This window comes from Aquarana catesbeiana, linkage group LG03, assembly GCF_042186555.1.
Source record: "Aquarana catesbeiana isolate 2022-GZ linkage group LG03, ASM4218655v1, whole genome shotgun sequence".
NCBI lineage: Eukaryota > Metazoa > Chordata > Amphibia > Anura > Ranidae > Aquarana > Aquarana catesbeiana.
The window spans coordinates 497,189,113-497,210,357 of record NC_133326.1 but is presented as its reverse complement, the minus strand read 5'-3'; the positions used below and the strand labels follow the sequence as shown (position 1 = coordinate 497,210,357).

Here is a 21,245-nt window from a genome sequence, read left to right as displayed (position 1 = left end):
CTTTAAATGGTTAAACTGAGAGCACATCTTGTAAAGGAGGAAAGTGAACAGGCACAGGAGCCATCCTTTCCATCCTGCTCTGATTGAACAGAGGATGTGTCCACAGATCTCCTGATAACAACAAACAGACAAGGCCCCTGTGAAAAGAGCCATATAAATATTTTATAATCTACAATAGAAATGACTGGAAATGGTCGAAGCAGAAATGACATCTCAGCCTGCTGATGTCCCATGGACACGTGACCTGGCTGCTGCACACATGACTGTCTGCTTGTGTACAATGATGTCAGTGTTTGCTGTCTATACCTACACTGATCACATATCAATCCTCTCCACCAGTTCTATGACATCCCTCCCGCCCCTTTTGGTGTCTCAGGAGTCTCTCCTCTCTCTGTCCCCCACAATACACAAGAACCCTGTCTGAGGGCACAGCACAACTGTATATGTTGTGTCTGCTCTTCACTCTCCCCTCCCCCTCCGCCTATTCATGTGCCTTCATACTAACTCGGGCACTCCCCAACGTCCAATGAGCGGCCGTCTTATTAACTCCCTCCCGGACTTCACCTTTCGCTGCCCTCCGCAGCTCCCTATAGCTGTCCTACAAGCCCCATTCACACCCGCCGCGGAGAGCGGAGCCCCGGCACCCCTGTCTGAGCTCCTTACCTGCAGTCCAGGCCGAGCGCCGGTGAGAAAGTCACCCTCTCTCCTCCATGCCCTCTCCAAGATGGCGGCCTCGCTACTAGGGCGGAGCGACCAATGGGAGCGGGGAATGAAAGGCCGAGGGCCAATCAGCAGCTGCCTTTTAGCCACGTGTGTCCTGAGGTAGAGGATGGCAAGGCGGATAAAGTGATCATTACATTATAGTTCATTAGGATTGTACGAAAGAGCGCTGGGGCCAAAGGGGAGGGGGTAAAAAAAAAAAAGAAACTGTACCAGCTCAACAAATCATAGGGGAACTTAAGACCCCTTTCACACTGAGGCAGTTTTAGTGCTAGAAATAGAGCCTGAAAACCGCCTCCCATTTATTGCAATGGGTGCTTTCACACCCGGGCGGTGCGCTTGCTGGACATTAGGAAAAGTCCTGCAAGCAACACCTTTGGGGCGGTTTGGGAGAGTTGTATTCAGCGCTCCCAAAACGGCCTGCCCATTGCAATGAATGGGAAGCACCTGACAACCCTTTATTTGGGGGGGGGGGGGTTAAAAGCGCCCCGCTATCATCCCAAAAGCTCCGCTTAAACAGCGGTAAAGCACTTGCCACCTGGGTCATTTCTGACACTTCACTCTTACATGTAAAAATCTACTTTTTAAAAAAAAAAAAACCCCAAAAATTATATATTTTTTTTTAGCAGAGACCCAATAGACGAAAATGGTGGGTGTTGCAATTTTTTATGTCACACGGTATTTGCACAGCTGTTTTTCAAACACAATTTTTTTGGGAAAAAAACATTTATGAATTAAAAAAAACAAAATATTAAAGTTATGGCGTGTACACACGGGCGGACTTTTCGACCGGACTGGTCCGACGGTCTTTCCAACGGACTTTTGAGGGACTTTTGAACGAACGGACTTGCCTACACACGATCACACCAAAGTCCGACGGACTAAAATAAGGAAGTTGATAGCCAGTAGCCAATAGCTGCCCTAGCGTCATTTTTTGTCAGTCGGACTTGCATACAGACAAGCGGATTTCTCGATAGAAACTGGGTCCGGCAGAGTTCCGGCGGAAAGATTTCAAGCATGTTCCAAATCTAAAGTCCATCAGATTTTCGACCGAAAAAGTCCACTGCAGGTCCGATGGAGCGCACACACGGTCGGATTGTCTGCCGGATTCGGTCCGTCGGACCAGTCCAGTCGCAAAGTCCGCCCCTGTGTACACGGCATTAGCCAATTTTTTTGCATAATGTGAAAGATGATGTTACGCCGAGTAAATAAATACCTAAAATGTCACGCTTTAAAATTGCGTCTGCCTGTGGAATGGTGGCAAACGATGGTGCTTAAAATTCTCCATAGGTGATGCTTCAGGATCGGTTCACATATGAGCACATGCGGCTCACAGCAGTGGTCCGGTGCGTGATGGTTCACAGTTTCAGGTCAGATTTCAGCCCGAATTTTGGGCTGAATTCAGACCTGAAATGGACCAAAAGATGCACAGCGTTTTTCTGCAAAACGCACTGGACCTCCTGCAGACATATATGATCCGGCTCCATAGAGAGCTGGTCAAAATTTCCTGCTATTGCGAATTGGATGCGGGGATTCCGGCGGATACACTTTTTTTATTATTATAATTATTGCTATCACAAGGGATGAACAACATCCTTTGTGATAGCATGGGCCGTGACCTGTCCTCTTTATGGAGAGATTTGGGGTCTATTAGACCCCATATCTCTCCTCTGGCCTCCCACATAGCCGATCAGACACAGATCAGTCTGATCGGCTACTTACCTGGCCGCTGGTGGCCAGGTAAACAAAGGAGCGGAACCGGAAGGGACGAACTACTCCTCGCTCCCGGTTTCCAAGGTTACAAAGAGAGGGGAACGACATCAATTCCTCGCTCTCTGTACAGGGCAGCCATTGCCGTTGTCCGCATCGCTCCCGGCCTCCACAATGGGACCGGAGAGCACGGGAGAGGCAGCTGGGACCCTCTTTCGCCACCCGCAGAAGTGATCGATTGGTTAATTAGCCACTCAGATCACTTCTGCCTTGTTCAGAATCGCTGGCTGAAAAAAACTATACCGGGTCGATTCCTATAGGTGCAGGCATCATCCCAGTATAACCACTGAAACCGGAGGACCTGCCGGCAGGAAGTGGTTAAAGGAGATTCAGAGCTTTGTTAAGCTTGATGACTTTGTAGACCTATGATGTTTTCTGCCCATTCTTTTGGATAATTATTAGCTTAGCAAAGTTTCCCAATTCCTTATGACTTAAACCCCGTACACACGGACAGAATGTCGGGAGACATTTGCCAGTATAAAAAATACCGGCCGACATTCTTCCCCGTGTGTATGTCGGTCTGTCTGACAGAAGCTGGCTGTTTAGCCGGCTTCTGTCGAACATGTATGCTGGAAAACCAGACTCCCAATGGCAGAGAGCACTGATCAGAGTATTCTGGGGGGGGGGGGGGCATCCCCCTGTCAAAACTTTAGCAGTAATACTGGCCTCACGTGCATCAGGTTTCATGATAAGAACAATCTATCTATACTTGTTAACCCATTTGTTTGCTAATAGTGAGGGGGGATTTGATCAATTACTGAAATCTACGATTGTAGTAATGAATTGCATCTACATTTTCACTTGCAGTATCCTAATTAGATCACCTTTACCAAAAACCTACCTATGCAGATAAGGGGCATCTGTAGACAGGGTGGATTTGATTTAAATCAAGTCGATTTAAATCACTAGTAAAAAGGCTTGATTTAAATCATAATTTTTAAAGAGCAACTGTCACCTCTGTCCCGCAGCGGCGGCTCTTCCGATCCGCTATTGACTCACAGACAGTCCCATTCACTTTAATGGGACGGCTGGTGATGCGGCATTGACACAACAAGGTGAGGGACGTGGCGGCAGCAGGTGAGTGGATGCCCACTAACAGGTGCTTCCATGATGGATCTGAAATGACAGGTGCTCTTTAAATGTAAGGACTTATTCTTGCTGGTAGTTAAAATCTTTAACCACATCAGCCCCGGAAGGATTTACCCCCTTCCTGATCAGAGCATTCGTTGCGATTCGGCACTGCGTCGCTTTAGCTGACAGTTGCGCAGTCGTGCAACGTTGTACCCAAACAAAATTATGTCCTTTTTTTTCCCCCACAAACAGAGCTTTCTTTTGGTGGTATTTGATCACCTCTGCGTTTTTTATTTTTTGCGCTATAAACAAAAAAGGACCGACAATTTTGAAAAAAAAAAAAGAACTATTTTTTACTTTTTGCTATAATAAATATCCCAAAAAAATATATAAAAAAACACATTTCTTCCACAGTTTAGGCCGATATGTATTCTTCTACATATTTTTGGTAAAAAAAAAATCGCAATAAGTGTATATTGATTGGTTTGCACAAAAGTTATAGCGTCTACAAAATAGGGGATAGATTTACGGCATTTTTTATTTATTTTTATTTTTTTACTAGTAATGGCGGCGATCTGCAATTTTTATGCAACATTATGGCGGATAGATCGGATACTTTTGACACTATTATGGGGCCATTGACATTTATACAGTAATCAGAGCTACAAATAGCCACTGATTACTGTATAAATGACACTGGTAAGGAAGAAGTTAAGTGTGTTCCCTGGATGTGTTCTAACTGGGGGGGGGCTCACTACAACATGACAGAGATCACTGCTCCCGATGACAGGGAGCAGTAGATCCCTATCATTTTGCTAGGCAGAACAGGAAAATGCCTTGCTTACATAGGCATCTCCCCGTTCTGCCTCTCCTCGCCGCAAGGATGATAATGGTAGCTCCATGAATTGACAGCTAGTAAAGCTTCCCAGTGGGAAGGCTTGAAACAACAAAGGCGAATTAAAAATAAAAAAGATTAAAAAAATAACGCACCAGGAAAACAAAAAAAACAAAAAAAAAGCTGCAACAAAAATCATCAAATATCCCTATGGTGAAAGTAAATAATATAAAAATAAGTTGCGCTGGAAATGAACAATCATAAAGTGACACAAACTGAGGATAACAAATATTGCAATGATGATCATTCAAATAAATGTCTATATGCACAGTTGAAATCAAACAGTGAAAAGGGCATAACTTAATTGGTGTGTGGAGAGATGAATATGAATGAAGAGCAAAGTCCTTCAGGGTTGTGTATTCCAATGTCCATCACCATTCACTGAGGATAAGATTTTAAATGGAGAGAGGAAGACGGGACTCAATCTGACAGAATAAACTCTATAAGTGGGAACCCTTACCAGAGCTGGTGGACCCCCTTAAGAGCAGAGTCAGACACACAAGCAGATTGAGCCCTCTGCGGGGACAGGGATGTCTTCGGATGCCTCCGAACCCTCAGCGTCTTCAATGATGAACAACGAACGCTTCAGCAAAATGCGGGAGGGAGCCCGGCAAGTGGACACTCTGTAAAGAGACACACTCGGGACTGAAGCCACGAGTGCAAAAAACGAAGGGACTCCAATCGTGTAGTAATATTAAGAAAGGTAAGCGAACAGTAAACGAACAGTGACGTCCGAGAAGTTACATGTACAAAGATATACAAATAAAAAGCCAGCTAATTAAAAACAAACAAACGACCGCCCATGTTCCAGGGTCACATGTGGCGTGGTGGCGTCAGCACAAAGCACCGCCCTATGTGTTTCGTAATACCTTACGTCTTCCTGGGGCACGGGCGATGTGCTGATCCATCACTTAAATAACAAACAACTACACCCAAGCCTCGATTTCGTCTTGGGCGCCATGTTGTGACTCTCAGATCCGATGCAACGCAAAACAGGAGCCAGACCTTGACCCGAAGCTCATAATGAACGCATACTAACAAACGAAGAGTCATACAGGTAGATATTACAATAAAAATGATGATGATAAATACACAGAACTGGTTAAGGCTAATGCCCCATACACACGGTCGGATTTTCCGATGGACAATGTCCGATCGGAGCGTGTTGTCGGAAATTCCGACCGTGTGTGGGCGCCATCAGACATTTTCCATCGGATTTTCCGACACACAAAGTTGGACAGCAGGAGATAAAATTTTCCGACAACAAAATCCGATCGCGTCAATTCCGACCGTGTGTGGCCTGTTCCGACGCACAAAGTGCCACGCATGCTCAGAAGAAATTCCGACACGGGACAGCTCGTTCTGGTAAACTTAGCGTTCGCAATGGATACAGCACTTTCGTCACGCTGCAATGTTCAAAATGGTTTAATACAGCGCACTCTCTTCTTCTTTAGAATGTGACAAGAATTAAGTAGTTTTGATGCTCATATTCACACACACTTCTCACAAACTTTTCTTTGTGTTTTTTTAGTGGGATTCCCTCAATATATTGTTATTAGTTGTCACATCTGACAGTTTTATGTTTTTTATGGGTTTTTTTTTGGATTTTAAGCCTTTTTTTTTCTTTAATGTTTGGATTTTTTCCAAGGCTGATCTTTGTTCAATGTTATTTTTATTTTTACTCCAGAATATTTTTGTGTGTGTTTTGTGTGTCAAGTTACCCCAACACCATTGATATCTTTTATTATTTAATCTCCAGGAGATTTTTTGTTGTTGGTGTCCCTTGTTCATTTCACATTGTATATTTGAAATGTACCTGAATCCTCACAAACAAACTGTCATTTTTGAAGGAAAACACATAGGAGAGTATAATTCAAAACAAAAATCCTTTATTAAGGGATCAGAACCAAACAAAGAGGAAGGCAACACTGGATCAACAGCAGAAATTAGTGAAGCCTGGGACTCCCACGGCAGACATCAATTCTTCAACATCAAAATTGGTGGCCTGAGGAGTCCATATCTAAGGGAGGGCAGTCTGGTCCGGGATTCACAGAGACTCGGATAGCAGCAGATGACATCTGCGTCCCCAGGCTGTGGTACCACAAGAGGCTGCATTTTTTGGCCGACCAGACTGGACCCAGGGCAATCACTGTCTAGTCTTCCTTCCACGCTTCCTTCTGGGCTGTGGCTGTGCAGTTGGAGATGTGGCAGGAGGAGGAGTAGGACCTGGAGGAGGAGGAGGACTGGGGGGACCTGGAGGAGGACTGGGAGGACCTGGAGGAGGACTGGGAGGACCTGGAGGAGAGGGAGGAGGAGGAGGAGGACCATCCCAAAGCTGTGTGTGAGGTGTAATTTGGCCCCTCATACCTTTCTCCAGAGCCTCTGATATGAGGGCCTGACACATGGCTTTTTGGCCCTCCTCCATCCTCTGCATTTTATATGCTATGAATGCAGCAATGTTCTCCTGCATGGTGTGTGGTGCTCCCAGGACCTCTGTAGCCCTCCAAAAGAATCTGATAGCCGCCTCCTCTAGGGCACTCGTCCTACTGCCACTTTCTCTTTTCAGGGGGGGTGGAGGGACCTGCAGATCAGCCAGCCGGCTCGGCCCGGCCACCTCCTGGCTGAGACTTCCCTGTGTGTGAAAAAGGGACATAGTTGTAATGTTTTGCATCATCAATCACAATCCTAAATTAGTACTCCCAACTAACATCTAGTTAACATCATTGATTGGACAAGCAGAAATATTTAGAGGAATGCTATACCTGGCTCAATCTGGGCTCCTCCACATACGGCCTGGAAGGCCCAGGTTGGGCGTCAGAAGCCTCAGCCGGGGGGGAAGGAAGCGTGGAAGGAAGACTGGAGAGGGATGACCTGGGTTCAGTCTGGCCTGCCAGAAAGTGCAGCCTGTCGTAGTACAACATCCTGGGGACATAGATGTCATCTGGTGCTCCGGATCTCTGTGAATCCAGGACTTTCTTGTGCTCCCTCAGATATGTGCTCCTCAGGCAACCAATTAATATCTTTAAATAAGTGATGTCTGCCGTGGGGATCACCTGCTTCACAATTTCACACAATTGCTCCAGTGCTGCCTTCCTCTTTGCTTGGTTCTTGAAATGGGGGTGGGTAATCTCCCACAGACAGGGCAGCTCACTTAGCATATCAATGAATAGTGACATGAAGTCAGTATCTCTCATTAAGATATCCATGTTCACTGCAAGACACAACACAAGACAAAGCCTAATGTCAGACAAAACTCTCCTAATCTTGTTACAATATAGGCCTCAATCTAGAAGCAGTATAGGCACAAGTTTGTCTCTTACCTTCGTTCTTACGATCGGCGCGTCCAATGCTCCTTCCTCCGCTCACAGATCGTACGTAATACGCACGCGTGTTACGCTTTATACACACTGCGCATGCGTGTAACTCCGCCCGCCCCTGACGTTCTTTCTAGTGTATTCCCCGCCCCTTTTCGTTCGGCGCAGTGGGTGAAGAGCATGATGGCAGAGTTACAGCAGGTGCATGCTAATTCTAGCAACGAGGAGGAGGAGGAAAGGCCGGATCCAGGCACGTCCCGATCCAGAAGGAGACGTTTTAAGGTCACAAATATGTCGTTTGGGGAGATGTTGGAGATGGTAGACATCATGAGGAAGTCTGACTATGACGGAAAATATGGGCCTTACCCCCACCCCAACATCCAAAAGGCCAAAATCATTGGTAAAGTGGTCCGGAGTCTGGAGAGGAATTTCGGGGTACGAAGATCTAAAGATCAGCTCAGGAAGCGGTGGTCGGACCTGAAGTTGAGAGAGCCAGAGCAGTACCGAAAGATCCGGAGAGTGCTGCAAAAAAGTAAGTAGTTGTGCTGTGTTCCTATTCTTTCTGTCTTTATTACGTTCGTTCTGCTCCATATGCTTTTATTAATTGTAACGTTAAAAAGGGCAACTTTAATGTTCATGGGCCCATTAGTCGTTCGTATCAAACATTTTTATTTCGGCCTCTAGAACACCATTGTTTAGGCCATATGCATTTTCACACATTTTTTGGGGCCTACTTGGATGCCAAATATTTGTTTGTGTAGATGGGTTTGTTACTAGAATGAAATGACAACTAGACTCTGTGTAAGGAGAGGACACAGAGCAGCTGTTTTCACATCTGGACACTGGAGCACTAGTGTGGGACCCCAGAACACCATTTTTATTAGGGGGGGCACACAGGTGCTCCAGTGTATACTATAGGGGGGTCTCCATCTGTGAAGCTTGTACCAAACAGGTAAAGTATTGCAGCTTGACAAAGGGCAATAAAAAAAATATACATCTTGGAACTCGGCTAAAATAGACAATTGTACCCCACTTCCAAGCAATGTTTCCTATTTCTAGTTCTGCCATCAAATATCTGTGTGCTAATTATACAATTTTTGTTTTACATAGGGGAGAAAAGACTCGGAGGACAGCCCTCATCTGAGGAGACCACAGACCCCCCACCTATGGAAGAAGGTGAAATACCCCCAAACGAAGAAGAAGAGCAGGAGGAAGAAGAAGACGTGGTGGAGATTGGCACCACAACAGGTGAGTGTCTGCGACCACAGACTTAAGTAAACGAGATGGATGGTGGCAGATTTTTGAGACCTTTTTTTTGTTCTTTATCTCTTTTTAGGTGATCGTGATGTGAGGGATCCTGAACGCTTTACTTCAGAAAGTGCCCAGATCCTGATCGGGGAGATCATGGGGTGTAATCTCCAATTGCAAAACATCCAGAAACAAATCAGTGATGTTATTAAAAAAAATAATAACATCATTGATGTTTTGGGGTGAATTTAAACCCCACAAAATCACATGTTTTATTGTGGTCCAATCTTCCAAAAATTTTTTAAATGTTTAGAAAAGCCAAATTTGGAGGATGCACACAGTGTGCCAACATGTGCTATCTGTCATCACGGGAGATCAATGGACGTTTTTTGGGGGTGCAACACCTTCCTCAATTATAAAGTAGCGGTGAGGAAGAGCTTTCTCCCCCAAAACACGTCCCTTGATCCCCCGTGATGGCAGATAGCACATGTTGACATTCGTAAATTGGTGTGCATCTTCCAAATTTGGCTTTTCCAGGGGTGATTTCCCCCCATCTGAACGCTATATCAAACCCAGTTCCTAAATACTGATGTCTGATATAGCCTTCAGGTTTTACCTAATGTGAACTTTGTAAGTTCAAGTTTTTTGGCTTTCTTGTTGGTTTTACACAGGCCTGTTTTATCTGAAATGGTTATTTCGAGTTTTGATAATGCTACTGCAAAAATTGTTATACAACAAACATGTTGGTTTGTTTTAAAAACCTTTCGTAAATGCACATGTGATTGTGCAGGTATAAAAAAGTGCCTTACTCAAGAATGTGTGGATTATTGTCTCAACACTACAACACTTTTGGGGTGATGTAATTGCTGTTTTATGCAAAAATGGGGGTTATTTCCTAAGGGAAAATACACTTTGCACTACAAGTGCAGGTTCAGTGCAGTTGCAAGTGCACTTGTAGTGAAATGTGTTTTTGCATTTAGGAAGTACCAGCCAACAGTGTTTTTTATAAGGTTACCCGATCATTTTCTGCACTCCACACATTTCTGTCAGGGTCAGCTAAAACAAACACAAGCAGTAAATGGCCACAAAGAATTTCTTTTGGTTGTTTTTTATTTGAAAAAGGTGTCACAGATTCTCTGGCATATTGATAGCCCCCCTACCCGCAAAGAACTCCAGGTATCGTAACCGGACATCACGGGCATTCAGGGAGGGCAAGCCAGGACGGCCGCTTTCAAGCGCCGTCAGTGTTGATGGATTTGGGATTCCGGCCTCAGGCCCAACTGAGCCAGCATAGTTGGCTGAATGTTTCCGTAGAAAATTATGGAGTAGGCAAGTATTATATGATTCAGTTTATACTCCGCCATATGGATGGGTGTCAGAAATAATCGGAACCGGCTGGCCAGGATTCCAAATGTGTTCTCCACCACTCTTCGGGCTCTGGCCAGCTGGTAATTAAAAACCCTCTGTTCCGGGGTGAGGGTCCTCATCGGGAATGGCCGCATCAGGTGGTCCCCCAGCGCAAACGCTTCATCAGCAACGAACACAAATGGGAGACCTTCAACATTGTCCTCTGGAGGTGGCAAGTCCAAGCTGCCATTCTGGAGACGCCTGTAGAACTCCGTCTGGGCGATCACTCCACCATCAGACATCCGGCCATTCTTCCCCACGTCCACATACAAGAACTCGTAATTAGCCGACACCACCGCCAACATCACTATACTATTAAACCCCTTGTAATTATAATAGTACGACCCCGAGTTGGGTGGTGGGACGATGTGGACGTGTTTCCCATCAATTGCCCCTCCGCAGTTAGGAAAGTCCCACCGCTGGGCAAAGTGGGAGGCCACAGTCTGCCATTCCTGTGGCGTGGAAGGAAACTGTTGAGGAAAAAACAATAAACATTACTATTTTTTCACAGAAACATGGCAAGCAGATTAGACACAAACATTATGGGGCAACCTCCAGATAGCATTTATTAAGGGGAATTTAACAACAACAAAGTATAAGGTACACCTATCATATCCCCCCCCCCCCCCTCTCATGGGCCATTTCTAACATTATAGGGGGGGAACTCTTGGACAGGTAACCCTCTTCACTTCATTTAGAGATGAATGCCTAAATAATGGGTATTACTTGGAACAGCCCCTCCTTAGTTACACTATTGGCAGCCCACTGGACAGGTAAGAAGTGTCATAATACAAAGATATAAATACACACTGTACACATTTGAGCACATTTGGACATTCTGCTATTACCTATCAAGATCATAATAGGATACAAGAACTTTAAACAGTACCATTGGAAAGTATACAGGCAGGCCCTTGCACTACATGCTTTGGGCAATTCATCCATAAATCTGAGCACTAAAGAGATGGGTATAGTGTGTATGGGTTTGGCAAAGTCAGCAGATAGATGATTGAGGATAGATAGAGAATTGGGATCAGCTGACTTAGCAGTTGGGGGAGGGAGGGTTACAAAAAATTTGGGGACACCACAAAAAAAAGCCTCTGGCCCTCTGCCTGAATTTAAATCAAAAATAACATTTCCAAACATTTTAGGGGGTGTTTGGGGTAAAGCACTACTATGGAGCTGAAAAAATACATTGTTAAGTGACTACATGAGGTGAATATAGGGCCAGGAGACACCATGCTGGGGAGGTTATTGAAGGGCAAATATGTATGAAGGACCTAAAATAATAATTATATAAAAATCCAGCATGCATGAGAACAAAGGGGACATTCACAGCATATTACAATCATGGTAATTAGGGAATGAGGAAAGAAATACAATATATTAGCAAACATTCAATACCATAAAATGTGATATAAAAGGATAAAAATCTTACCTTCATATACTCCTTCTGTAGGACCTGGATGATGGCAGAACAGGTCTCTGGGATAATGATCCCCAGAGCCTGGGGGGAGATGCCTGTCGAGAACTTGAGGTCCTGCAGGCTTCTCCCTGTGGCCAAATACCGCAAGGTAGCGACCAACCTCTGCTCCGGAGTGATGGCTTACCTCATGCAGGTATCCTGCCTGCTGATATAGGGGGTCAGCGAAGCCAACAGACGGTGAAACACGGGGTCCGTCATCCGGAGAAAGTTCCTGAAATCATCAGGATTATTCTCACGGATCTCACGGAGCAAAGGCATATGACAGAACTGGTGAAGCTGAAGCAACCAATTCTTGGTCCATGAACTCCTCCCCACCCTGTTCATGGACTGGACTTGTGTCAAGGTCAGGACCCCAACACCAAGCCCCCGCACAGCACAAACTCTACGAGGAGTACGCATACGAAACATGGCTAGAAAACGGTCGGCTGCTCAGAATGAAGTAACAGAACGCACTGAGGAACAGCAAGGCCTGTGAAGAGCGACCTGAAAACCAGTAACGAACGAACAAGAATACAGTGACTAAAGTCACGCGGAACTTGCTTGCACGCACTGAAGAGCAGATACAAACCCACAAGCACAAACTGAACGGCAGAAAACGATCTGAAAGCCACGAGTCTGAAAAAGCGCGAATCGTCTCTCAACAAACTTTTACTAACACGAGATTAGCAAAAGGAGCCCAAAGGGTGCCGCGCTTGGTTCTGAACCGGCCTTTTCTAGTCTCGTCGTACGTGGTGTACGTGACCGCGTGGTTGTCGATCGGAAATTCCGACAACTTTGTGCGACCGTGTGTAGGCAAAACAAGTTTGAGCCAACATCCGTCGGAAAAAATCAGAGGATTTTGTTGTCGGAATGTCCGAACAAAGTCCGACCGTGTGTACGGGGCATTAGAATGCGAGTTAATCGCATATGCACATATATGGCACTATTTGAATGTAAATTATTAATGTGGAATAAAAAAAAGGACAAAAAAGACCAGAAAGAATAAAAAAATAGAATATAGAAAAAAATTAAAAAAATCAAAAAATCAATGAGCATCACATCGAGGTCGAGCTATATCTTGGGTGCATACAATAGTAAAAAACATCCGGTATCACAATTACAAACATAAAAACACTAACATTTTACAGAATAAATAATCTCGAAGAACACTATTTCTCAGGAGTTGTCAATAAAAGCATTGATCTCTATATCTACATTAAAGCCTAGGGGTCTAAGACATCTAACTTTATAGATCCAGCTCATTTCGAGCTTAGAAATTGCACGCCTCTTTGGCCCGCCTCTCCAGGGTAGTCTCAGCTTTTCAATCCCTACCATCGAAGTTCCCTTAGGATTTTGTTGATGCACCTCTAGATAGTGTCTAGACACAGGGTGGCCTTTAAAGCCTCTCCTAATGTTCCCTATGCGTTCGTTCAACCTGACCTGTAGTGGGCGTACAGTGCGGCCCACATACTGAAGCCCACATGGGCAGGTCAGCAGATAAACAGCACAGGTGGTAGAACATGTTATAAATTACTTGATGGCAAAAGTATGATTAGTACTTGCAGAGGTAAATTGTAAAGTTTTCTTGTATCTAATAGCATTATTCAAGCAGACTGCACATTTATTATATTTATAAAAGCCTACTAGATTTTGAAAAAACATTGGCTTATTGGTAGGCGGATCGCAGACACTGGGTGCTACGAGCTGTTTTATTGAGGGAGCCCCCTTAAACACCACCTGTGGCTTCTCAGGGAGAGTGGAACCTAACACATAGTCTTTTTTGACTATGTGCCGGTGTTTACGTATGAATTTCTTAATAGAAAAATGCTGTTGGGAATAACCAGTAATGAAAGGACATGAAAAATTATTTGAATTCTGTGTCGATACTGTGGGTTTATCTGCCAGAAAAAGATTACGGTCCATCATCCGTACTTCTGTAAGTTTAGTATTAAGTGTAGAAATGTCATAACCCTTATCCACAGTCTATCTGTGAGGACTTTGGACTGCACATCAAAGTCCTCAATTTGGGTACAATTCCGTCTCATGCGTATAAATTGGCTCTTAGGAACCGAATCTAGCCATGAGCTGTGGTGACAGCTGTCCCGCGGTATATAGGAGCTTTGATCGGTGGTTTTGAAGTACGTAGATGTCACCAATGTATTACCCTCACTCCTAATAGTGAAATCTAAAAAATCGATTATACTTTGACTAGCTACATATTTCAATTCTATGCCTCTATCATTATTGTTTAGACCGGCCATAAACATTTGTAGGGATTCAAGGGTGCCATCCCATAGGAGGAGGACGTCATCGATATACCTAGCCCAGAAAATTAATTCTGGTCTTCTATTGGTATAGATGACGTCCTCCTGCCATTTTTCCATGAAAAGGTTGGCCAAACTGGGGGCAAACACTGCCCCCATGGCCACACCCTTTCTTTGGCGGTAATATTTATTAGCATGCCAGAAAAAGTTGCTCGTAGTGGCATACTCAAGGAGTTTCATGATGAACCTTTTTTGCCTCCAAGGCAGAGTGGTATTTTTATTTAGAAAATATTACACCGAAGATATCCCCCAATCATGTGGGATTATGGGGTACAGGGACGTCACGTCCACTGTGACCAGACACTCTCCCTGTCCGCACAGTCTTTGAGCAGATTAATAGTATGTCTGGTATCCTTGATGTAAGCTGGTAATGATCTTACCAATGGTTGGAGGAACCCATCAATATATTTACCTGCCCGCAAATTGAGGGAATCAATCCCACTGATAATGGGCCAGCCAGGGGGGTGGGCCGAATCCTTGTGGATTTTGGGCAGGTAATATATGATGGGAATCCTAGAAGAAACCGGTACAAGGAATGATTTTTCTTTCTTATTAACAATACCGGAATCAAACCCATAATTCACAATTTGCTCAAGTTCCTTTTTAAATCTAAACCGCAGATCAGAGGGAAGTGGCATATAGGTCTCCCTATCACCGACGATTCTATTCAATTCTACAAGGTAATCAGATTTATCAAGGATAACGATCCCCCCTTTGTCTGCGGGCCTGATCACCAACTCCTTCTGTTTACATAGCTGGTCCAAACCTAATTGTAGGTTTTTAGCCATTTTAGCCTGTTTTACTCTCAAGAGCTTTAGATCCCTTATGCCGTGTACACACGCTCGGACTTTTCAGCAACAAAAGTCTGACAGCCTGTCCGACGGACTTTCGACGGACTTTCGACGGACTTTCTAACGACCGGACTTGCCTACACAAGATCACACCAAAGTCCGACGGATTCGTACGTGATGACGTACGACCGGACTAAAATAAGGAAATTGATAACCAGTAGCCAATAGCTGCCATAGCGTCGGTTTATGTCCGTCGGACTAGTATACAGGCGAGCGGATTTCTGGGTCTGGCAGAGTTATGACGTAAAGATTTGAAGCACTTTCCAAATCTAAAGTCCGTCAGATTTTCGGAAAAGTCCGCTGCAGGTCCGATGAAGCCCACACACGATCGGATTGTCCGCCGGACTCGGTCCGTCTGACCAGTCCGGTTGAAAAGTCCGACCGGGTGTACGCTGCATTAGAAGTACATTCCTGAATACCTTAATTGATGGAGACAAACCGCTTGGGGGGTTGAACAGGGAAGCATTAGTAAGACCTGTATGTCTAATTTTTGTGGAATTTATCCCTTTAGAACTTATGGGATTTGACAGCATATATTGTTTGATGTTAAGTTTCTGCATATACTTGTGTATTCCCATATACGTTTCAAATTTGTTTAGGGCTTTGGGGGTGCAAATTTAAGGCCTTTGTCCAGAATAGAAGTCTCAGCGTCAGTGAGGGTGACCTTACTTAGGTTGAAAATTCCCTGTCCTTTTATTCCCTTTTCCTTTTTGCTTTTGGATCTCCGCCCCCCTCTGACCCCTCTCTGTTTTCTATAGGCCTTTGTGTGTTTTGTTCCTCCCTGGGAAAACCCCAGTGTTGTGGTTAATGGTGTTCTTCCCATTGTGAATACTGAGAGGAACCCACTCATACTCGTTCCTCTGCGAGTGAGGTGGTTGGTACCATTGGGGTTTATCGGTCCTCCCACCCCTATACGGAGTGCGGTATTCAGTGTATTGTTCCTCCCTGTATGCTTGCTCGCCATTCTCATAATTCTGATCTGCATCTCTAAGGAGTTGAAATCTATTTTGAGTGGCTATAGTATAATCAAAATATTAGTCCTCTCCATATGGTTTTCTAGGTGGACCATATTGGTTTGAACGGTATTTAGCCTTAACCAGTTCTGTGTATTTATCATCATCATTTTTATTGTAATATCTACCTGTATGACTCCTCGTTTGTTAGTATGCGTTCATTATGAGCTTCGGGTCGAGGTCTGGCTCCTGTTTTGCGTTGCATCGGATCTGAGAGTCACAACATGGCGCCCAAGACGAAATCGAGGCTTGGGTGTAGTTGTTTGTTATTTAAGTGATGGATCAGCACATCGCCCGTGCCCCAGGAAGATGTAAGGTATTACGAAACATGTAGGGCGGTGCTTTGTGCTGACGCCACCATGCCAAATGTGACCCTGGAACACGGGCGTTCGTTTGTTTGTTTTTAATTAGCCGGCTTTTTATTTGTATATCTTTGTACATGTAACTTCTCGGATGTCACCGTTCGTTTTTTTAGTATTAAAGGCTTACCTTTCTTAATATTACTACACGATTGGAGTCCCTTCGTTTTTTGCACTCGTGGCTTCGGGCCCGAGTGTGCCTCTTTGCAGAGTGTCCACTTGCCGGGCTCCCTCCCGCATTTTGCTGAAGCGTTCGTTGTTCATCATTGAAGACGCCGAGGGTTCGGAGGCATCCGAAGACATCCCTGTCCCCGCAGAGGGCTCAATCTGCTTGCGTGTCTGACTCTGCTCTTAAGGGGTTCCACCAGCTCTGGTAAGGGTTCCCACTTATAGGAGTTTATTCTGTCAGAGTGAGTCCCGTCTTCCTCTCTCCATTTAAAATCTTATCCTCAGTGAATGGTGATGGACATTGGAATACACAACCCTGAATGACTTTGCTCTTCATTCATATTCATCTCTCCACACACCTATTAAGTTATGCACTTTTCACTGTTTGATTTCAACTGTGCATATAGACATTTATTTGAATGATCATCATTGCAATATTTGCTATCCCCAGTTTGTGTCACTTAATAATTGTTCATTTCCAGCGCAATTTATTTAACAAAGGGGAATTACCTTGGAGGGGGCATGTAACCTGAAATAAAAGGTGGAAGAGAGGCACACCATGGGGATGAAAATGGAAGAACCAGAAACATTTCAGTAAGACATGTAAAGAGATGGGGAGGAGACAAAAAATTTTCAGACATTAGGGGTATTGAATCAGGGTTAACCGCACTACGGTGGTGAGATGCTCCCTTCTGCATATGTGAGCTAGGGCTTGTAATAGTTGGCTTAATGTGGGTGGGGAAGTGGACAACCAACCCAGGGGGATTACCCGTTTCGCTGCTGAAAGGACAAATGCAAGCAGTTTTCGGGAAGGCTTGGAGACGCCAGGGATAGGCAGGCCTAGGAGGTAGTGAATTGGGTCCATGGGAACAGTTATATCAAAGAGGTTTTGTAGGAAGGTTTGGACTGAGGACCAAAATGGTTAGATAATGGGGCATTCCCAGAACATGTGGTAGTGGGAGCCTACGGCACCATGGCATTTCTAGCAAACCCGAGGGGTCTCACAGTCATACCTGTGAAGGGCCTTTGGGGTTCTATACCAGAAAAGCATTATTTTATAGGCCATCTCTTTCTGCTCCACACATCTCAAAACCTTAGATATCGAGTCTCAGATATTCTGCCATTGTGGGAGAGTAATCTGTTGGGTGAGTTGGGACCATTTTTGCATATAGAGATGGTGTGAGTCAGTTAGTGAAGAAGCATTATGTAGAAATTTATAAATAGATGATATAAGATGAGGTTGGTAAGGGCCTTGGGCACAGAGGAGTTCAAATGGGGTGGGTTTGTCTAATGTTAGGGGCGGCGACTTAGGAGAGAAGTAATGTTTAAACTGTAAGTAGGAGTAAAAGAATTGTTCTGGGATCTGGAATTTGTGTTGAATCTTCGCGAAAGAGAGAAGTCTACGGGTAAGTGGATCAACCATATTACGGAGTTGGAAAATGCCAGCTTGTGACCAAGGGTGCATTTGACTATAGGATAGGCTATCGTGAATGTCTGGGTTAAATAGTACATTTAACAGAGGTGGGCACGGAGAAGTGAGGGAGAACTGTTGGGAGCATTTTTTCCATATACTAAGGGTAAACAGCATAGGATGTAAACATAAGCTTCTTAGTTGGGTGATAGACATGTCCAGAGCTGACCATAACATGGCACATGGGAGTACCGGGCGGGTGATGTTCATCTCAATTTCCGACCATCTGCTAGCTGACAACCTGTGTGATCAAGACATGGCCGCCCTGAGGTGAGTTGCATAATAGTATTTAAGGAGGTCTGGGGCACCCAGGCCTCATCTAGAACGGGGAGCAAATACTACTGAGCTAGCAATGCTGTGGGCCTTGCTATTCCAGATAAAATTGAGGAATAGCCGCTGCGTGGCCTTAAGTTGTTTCATTGGGATAGGAATTGACAATGTTTCGATTAGGTATAGGAGTCTCGTAAAATAGACATCTTGAGTACATTGATCCGCCCCAGGAGAGAAAGGGGATATGGATCCCACTGGCACAAGAGACGTTCAATATCCCTAAAGAGGGGGGGATAGTTAGCCTGATAAAGGGTGTGATATGTGGAAGTCAAATGGATCCCTAGGTATTTGAGAGAATGGGAGCGCAAATGGTACAAGAAATTTTGTTCCAGTGTTGCGAGGGCAGGAGGGGGGATATGTTTTGGTAAAGCCTCTGTTTTGCTAGCGTTGATCTTGTAGCTAGAAATTGAGCCAAAAGTTGTCAACAGATCATGAAGATTCGGGAGAGAGGTAAGGAGATTAGTCAATGTCAGGAGAATATTATCAGTGAACAAAAACAGTTTGTATCCCCTCTGTCTCCATAAAACCCCACGAATATCGGGGTGGAAGCGAATGGCTGCAGCCAGGGGTTCTATGCATAAAATAAAGAGTAAAGGAGACAGAGGACACCCCTGTCTCGTGTCATTGCTCAGGGGGAATGATGGCGACAGATAGGAAGACAGCTGAACTTGGGATGTCGGTTATGAGTACAGGGCTTTGAGTGCTGCTATAAACGGACCAGAAAAGCCATATCTAGAAAGGGCAGCAAACATGAAGGGCCATCTAAGCCTGTCAAAAGCTTTCTGGGCGTCTAGGCTTAGAACGAGGGCCGAGCGGGTAGTTCTGCTAAGCAAGTCTATGAGGTTGATGATGCGTCGTGTGGTGTCACCTATGTGTCTTGTTGGTACCAATCCGACTTGGTCTTCATGAATAAGTCTAGGGAGGATATGGGAAAGTCTATTGGCTAGGATTTTAGTGAAAATTTTGTAATCAGAGTTGAGTAGTGCGATAGGTCAATAATTATCAGGGTTAGAAGAATCCTTCCCTGGTTTTCGGGATCACCATGATTTGGGCATGAAGGAACTGAGGGTGCGGGACAGTTCCCTGCAGTAACGAGGTAAAAAGGGATAATAAGTGTGGGCTTAAAATTGTGAGGAAGGTTTTATAGTAGGAGTACGGCAGCCCATCTGGGTCTGGGGACTTGTGAGTAGGGAGATTTTTAACAACCTCTGCTAGTTCTTCAGAAGTGATTTCAGTATTTAGGGAAGAAAGGTGGGAGGGGGACAATTTAGGCAAGTGTATTGAGTTTACCACTTAAGAAAAAAAGGGGGGTTGAATCACGTTAAAACAGATTGGTGATCATACACATCATCACCAAACCAAATATTTAGAACTAAGTGAAGAGTTCCCCTTTAGTGTATACATAATATACAAAACACATGTCAAATGAATAATCAATCCAAAAATAAAATGTTCAAAGTGATAATAAAAAGTCCATGTATAAAAAATAAATCACCCAAGTGATATGAAAGTATCTTAAAAAAGTTCCAAAAAACATAAATTCTTGCTGTGAGAAGAAAAAAGCGTGCTTGCTCCACCACCGTGAAATCAGACTGGCCGCTTACCAGAAACTCATGATCCCCCGTTACAGAGGATCAGAGAAAGCTGTTTGTTAATACTGCTTCGAACCACGACCAATGCATCAGAGACCTTATACCGAGATGGGACATCAAAGACTGCAGGGTCAGGCTAAAGATGTTCACACTGACAGGTGCTCAGACATCAGCCCACAGCATTGCAGATATGGTCATAGAAGGAAAAAAAGGCTCCATATAGTGTAAAATCATTGACTTTATTGGATAAGTAAAAAGTTAAACTCACATGTTAGTAGACAATAGTAGGCATGTAGTGTAGTCTGGAGCACCGGCCTGAAGCTCACAGACAGCCCGTCCTACTGGAAACAACAGCAGCAATGGGAGGTGACGAGAACACGTCGCTCTGCCCTACGCGGCGTTTCGTGATAGAGTCACATCATCCAGAAACATCTGACAATACCGCCCCCCCGTTTTACTTACCTGACCCCTCGAAAGTCCCACGCTCGCCCCCGACATCCTCTTCGCCGCTCAGCCTGGCCGTTGATTGGTTACAGTGGATGGACTGAAAGCAGCGCAGCCATTGGCTCGCGCTGCTGTCAGTCACATCCAATGACGTGGCGCACCGGGGGGCGGGGCCGAGTGATACAGTGAGCAGCTGTGGCCGCCGGCTGTATCACGGGAGCGCGCCCGCAAGCACACAACACCATGCGAAGGAGCTCGCATGAAGGTGTTGAGTCCTTGCGGGGGGGAGCCGAGACAGCCACCGAGGGACCCCAGAAGACCAGGTTCGGGGCCACTCTGTGCAAAACGAGCTGCACAGTGGAGGTAAGTATAACATGTTTGTTATTTAAAAAAAAAAAAATATCTTTAAATATCCTTTAAGAAGCGGTTTGTGGGCGTGCGCACCCACCGCGTACTCCGTGAGTGTGATCGCGGATCCCGCAGACTCGATGTCCGCGGGGATACCTGCGATTGTCTCACGGAGAGGAAGAACTGCCTAGTAAAACTAACACTGATCACAGCTCCCTGTAATCGGGAGAGGTGATCAGTGTCGTGTCACACATAGCCCCACCCTCCCACAGTTAGAATTACTCCCTAGGACACACTTAAACCCTACAGCGCCCCCTAGTGGTTAACCACTTCACTGCCAGTCACATTTACACAGTAATCAATGCATTTTTAATCGCACTGATCGCTGTATAAATGTGAATGGTCCCAAAATAGAGCCAAAAGTGTCTGATCTGTCCGCCATAATGTCTCAGTCA

General features: G+C 44.9%; 1 protein-coding gene across 2 annotated transcripts in view; it reads right to left on the bottom strand.

The window, feature by feature from the left end:
• The window catches only part of HMGXB3 (HMG-box containing 3), a 106,925-nt gene extending 106,167 nt beyond the window's left edge, over nt 1–758 (bottom strand). The window contains exon 1 of one of the 2 annotated variants that reach the window (XM_073621076.1): nt 664–758. The gene's annotated coding sequence lies outside the window, so the exon portion shown is untranslated. The remainder of the gene's footprint in view (nt 1–663) is intronic. The other variant, XM_073621077.1, reaches the window with a different exon arrangement.
• Between the last annotated feature and the right edge of the window lie 20,487 nt (nt 759–21,245).